Raw genomic sequence first — 5435 nt, forward strand, 5'->3', positions numbered from 1 at the left:
TGTGAAATTATTTTAAAAGCTGGTGATGATCAGAGATGGGATGCCAACTTTCTTCCTGTTTTTTTTTTTTTCCCTAAAAAACTAATTTCTCTTTTTTTTGGAGGGGGGGGGATTTTTGAAAATTTATTTTTGGCTGCGTTGGGTCTTCATTGCTGCGCACGGGCTTTCTCTAGTTGGGGCGAGCGGGGGCTACTCTTTGTTGCAGTGTGCGGGCTTTTCTTTGCAGTGGCTTCTCTTGTGGAGCACGGGCTCTAGGCGCGCGGGCTTCAGCAGTTGTGGCATGTGGGCTCGTTAGTTGTGGCTCGCAGGCTCTAGAGCACAGGCTCAGTAGTTGTGGCACACGGGCTTAGCTGCTCCGCAGTATGTGGGATCTTCCCAGACCAGGGCTTGAACCTATGTCCCCTGCATTGGCAGGCGGATTCTTAGCCACTGTGCCACCAGGGAAGTCCCCAAACTAATTTTTCTAACAAATGTTACATGATGTGGTCATAGTTTTTGGTTGGGTAAAGGAACTTTTAGAAATAACTGCTTGTTTGAGAAGAAATCCTAGGTGCTCCTCACGTGCATGATGGGTGCTACTTCATGGCAAGCAGATTGTGTGTTTGAGGAGGCACTGCTGTGTAGTTGAGTGATTTTATGACCCAGTGGGCAAGGGGCAGGGCTTTGAGCTATGTGTGGGAGAGGCCAGGCTGGTGGGGAGGGTGCAGAAGTTGCTTACCTTGCGGTCAGAGCCTGACTGCAGCTTAATCTGGAGAAACAAGGCGGGGAGGATGGGTGCTGTTCCGGCCAAGTGCGTGAGGGACTGTTTACTGCAGCTGCTCCTCAGCCGAGGGCTTGGAGGAGAGGACTTGATGCCGACTGGTGTTTCCTTAAAAGAGTGGGAGCATTCCTGAGGCTGGAAACCCTCTGCCCAAAGTTAAGGAGTTGGAACTTGGTCTCCTGGAGGGTTTTCCTGGGGCTGGTGGTCAGAGGCTTGAAATCCAACTCTATGAGCCTTTTTTCCAAAGGTTCTTTGGATTCCGTTTTAAAGGGCCTGTGGAATGTTCAGACCCTTGGAAGGATCATCTATGTCTCCCAGTAATTCAGAGGTTTCTTATGATTGAAATGTGACTGCAGCTGTCTTTCTGCCTCCCCCAGATGTTGCTGTTACTATGCAGTGGTTGCTTCTCACAAGCACCTCTTCCCTTGGCCTGTAATACATTCGTAATATTAAGACATCACAGTGTTTTAGTACCTGTGTCTCATCCATAAGTAACTGAATTGAGACGGGAAGGTATGTCTTTCTCCAAATAAGCACCTAAATAAATAGGGTCATTTTCATAAAAGTTTGTACCACCTATGTGAGTGTTCCAGAGATAGGTTTAGACAGGTAGTTGACATCTGGTTTCTCTCTGCTATTCTTGAACTGGTTTCAGAGAAACATTTTAGTGGAGTGCCAAGTGAGGCCCTTTTAATAAGGGGTTCAGGTTTCTAAGAATGTTCTTTCCTCGGAGTCCATTTTGTCCAAAGCCAGATTGTTTCTCCAGGTCCCGGGAGAGGACAAGTTTCCACAGCAGGCTTCCAGAAGCCTGGGTTTCCCATCATGACTCAAATGTCTTGTTTCTTCAGGGAGGTCTTGGTGACGAGCTCGAGGCAGAAAGGGGGAAGTAGTCAGGAGGGGCGTACGTTCGGGTGAGGAAGGAAGGTGTTGACATTGTTACCTAGCATCCCCTTTCAATTCGTGATTGCTTAGGGGTAGCCTGGTTTTCTCAGTGAAGGAAGTTACTTGGTAGAGATCAAGTCTAGAAGAAGAAAAACTGATTGACTTGAGTTTGTTAAAGCCGCTCTGGCTTGAGATGCGTTAGAAACAGCATTGCTTTGCTATGTCTTGAGATGGTGCAATGCAGCCTCTAGAGATTCCTGTGCCTGATTTTTAACAACCTTATTATAATCTCTCTTCACGAGTTATGCTTCAGATACACTTTTGCTTCCTCTCAGTCCTCTTCTCAAATTCCAAATGGCTGTTGAGGTCATGCGGGGTCACTGGTACCGCGACAAGGTTCACTCTTTGGAATGACCACCTCAGTAGGACCTGCGGGGGCCCAGTGCTGTCTGTGGGGCTACTTGGTCCCGTGGAGGATGGGGTCAGTGGCCTGTTTGCAGTTCAGCTGCTGCTTGATGTCTGCACAGTGGGATTTCTCCCCACTGTTTTTGTAGGGAAATTGGGAAGGGAGATGGGTCACGTCCTGAACTTTCTGAAGGATCATCTGTACCGGAAGTCTGTGGCGCATGTCACAGATGGCTGTCTCCTGGCTCTCCCCACCCTCCCCAAACAGTTTGTCTGGCATGTAGGTAGTGAACCATCCTAAAAGGTCCCCCTGAAGGGAGGCTGTGTGGACGGCAGGCTGGGCCCCTTGTGCTTCTTTCCAGGAACAGCTGGCCTGGGCCTGGCCACATCTGCCCTTGTTGGTGAGGAGCTTTGCTCTGTCTTTTGCATTTTCTTGGCCAGTCTTTAACAACATTGAGATGTTTGAGTTACTTTCTCGCTTGGGAGAGGTTCACAGGGTTATAAATACATCTAGTATCTGAGAGTTTTCCTTTTGCAGTTTTTTGTCATAAAAATGAGCCAAAATAATGAAAGCTATGTACTTAATTATAGCCTCCTACTAATCTCTTCCTCCATCTGTAACCACACTCTAACTGTAAAATATTAAATATACAAACAGAAGCGCACTCCTTTGCAGCGGCAGGCTCTTTGGTTTTCAGTTCAGGCACTTAGAAAAAATCTGTTTCCTGTACCTGTTCTTCCGTTCACTGTGGGAGACAAGGTAAATGGTAATAAAATTACTGGCCTAGAAGCTTATCTTTCCAAACGGGATTGGGAGGGAGGGAGATCAGAGAAGCTTTCCAGGTAGCCCAGAGGTTCTGTAAATAGCACCAAGACTCCTCAGAATTGGTAGAAGTCTCTCACATGCATTATACTCTTGAAATTAAGAATATGCTCACTAGATTTTTTTAAAGTAATGTATCAAAATATAGATAAAACGGAGGTATTACATTCTAAAAATACATGAAGGGTATATGATGATTTCCCGCAGATCTGTAAGAGAAAAACAATAGGAAACTAAGCAACATATGAACAGGCATTTCACAGGAGAGGAAATATGGCCCCACAGTGGTCAGCCTCATTAGCAATCAAGGAGCTGTAAATCAAGACTACAAAGAAAATACTTTTTTATACCCCTCCACATGGCAAGAAGCCTGACAGACTGGTTGCTGGCAAGTTTGTGGGTCTCTCAACATGTTACAAATGAGACTGTGAGTACAGCCGCTGTGGGAATTCATTTGAAATTAGCATTAACCTGAAAATTGAATGTTCCCACACTCTAGCCCAGCAGTTCCCCTCCCAGATATGTACCCAAGAGAAGTAACAGCCACGCAGCATGATAATTTTATACATAAAAGACACTTTAGAAATACACATAGATGACAAAAAAAGTCACGTAGGTCGGGGGAGGCAGAAGAATTGGGAGGATGTTCTAGGTTCCGTTGGGTAGTGAGGTCATGACCAAAGATAAATCATAAATGGCTGGAGATGAGGGACAGGAATGATGCTTGTCTGTACCTTGAGAGTTGAGGGTGGCAGACAGCTTTATAGACAGGCTCCAGGGGCTTCTAGAATGTTGTGTACGCTTCTCAAGGTGCATTTTTCTGAAGAAAATCCCTCACTTCACACTAGCCTTTAAGGCATGTATGATGCCAGAATATTCTCAGCCTTGGAGTTGTTGAGTTCTTAGAACTGCTGCATTACTACCTAGATATCTTGCTTCTGTAACGTGTACATAACTAACACTCAGCTGTGAGCTGAAAAGCCAATTAGCCCTGTTTGGAGTGATGAAAACTTTGAAAATAGACTGGTGATGGTTGTACAACGTGAATAATGCTGCTGAATTGCACACAAAAGTGGCTAAAGTGGTAACTTTTATGTTATATATGTTTTGTCACAACTTTTTAAAATGTAATATACCAGCAACCATTGAATTGAAAACAAAAAAACAATTAAAAAACCCTGGGACTTCCCTTGTGGTCTAGTGGTTAAGACTCCACACTTCCAAGGCAGGGGTTGCAGGTTTGATCCCTGGTCAGGGAACTAGGATTCCACATGCTGCGAGCACAAAACAAAACCCAAGTGCACTAGCATTTACACAACCGGACACGATATATCTAATTTGGGTTTTTGGTTGTTTTTTTTTTTAAAAAACTGGTCTATAAATGAAATAGAACTTGGAGGAATTTGAGAATTGCCCAAAAGGGGGCAGGATCCTCCTTCCACTCAAGTCCAAAAAGGGTCTTTAGGTTGACAGGCCCCTGTTTTTTGTTTTTTGAGTAACTTTATTTATTTAATTTATTTATTTTGTGCTGTGTAGGGGCTTCGTTTCTGTGCGAGGGCTTTCTCTAGTTGTGGCAAGCGGGGGCCACTCTTTATCGCGGTGCGCGGGCCTCTCACTATCGCAGCCTCTTTTGTTGCGGAGCACAGGCTCCAGATGCGCAGGCCCAGTAGTTGTGGCTCGCGGGTGTAGTTGCTCCGCGGCATGTGGGATCCTCCCAGACCAGGGCTCGCACCCGTGTCCCCTGCATTAGCAGGCAGATTCTCAACCACTGCACCACCAGGGAAGCCCAACAGGCCCCTGTTTTTATAGATGGAAAATGGGCTCAGGGTGCAAGAGGGCTCCTAGAGTGCCACTGTAGATGGGCCCTGAGACTTTGCCGGTGGTTGGCGGTCACTTCTCCAGCACCTGCCATCGCTTAGGCCGCGACAGAAGCCAGCATGTAGAACAGAATGCCATTCCCACTGGACATGTTGGAGCTTCTGTCCGTCTCTGCGGGCAGGAAACCCTGGGCAGGTACATAGTCCAGGGTTGGATGGAAACCAACACAGGCTTGTCCCAGTGGGTGAGGAGAAGCCAGGCAGGCGGTCCCAGAGAGCACCTGCGCTCAAGGGTGGTGAAAAGACGACAGGCTTTGGAGGCTTTGGAGTATGGGTTCAAATCCAGCTTAGCCTCTGAGCCTCAGTCAGCTCACCTGTATAAGAAAAGTAAGGTCTCCCTCCAAGAGTTGCCGTGGGACTTAAACGTAGCACTGCCCCACGTGGGATGAGGGAGGCAGCAGTGGTTCTCATGCTTGGGAGTACCGTGATGTTGGCTTTAGTCCTGGTGCCACCACTTGCCGGGATGAGGATTGCTGCTGATGCTCAGGGCCCACGGGCTCTCCCATAAGCTCCAGCCCCTGCACCACCCTTCTCCCCCGCGGGGGGGCAGCAGCGGGCGCCCAGCCCTTGCATTTCTCTTTTGGTTGCCGCTGGGCTTCCTGGCGGCACTTCCACTGTCGCCTGGCCGGGTCTGGGAAGCCTGTGGACCCTGGACTGGGGCTGAAAGAAAAACCTTGTCCCAGCAGAG

Source organism: Delphinapterus leucas, chromosome 15, assembly GCF_059928025.1.
Source record: "Delphinapterus leucas isolate spDelLeu-1000000601 "Yukka" chromosome 15, BTC_Dleu_Yukka2, whole genome shotgun sequence".
Classification (NCBI taxonomy): Eukaryota; Metazoa; Chordata; class Mammalia; order Artiodactyla; family Monodontidae; genus Delphinapterus; species Delphinapterus leucas.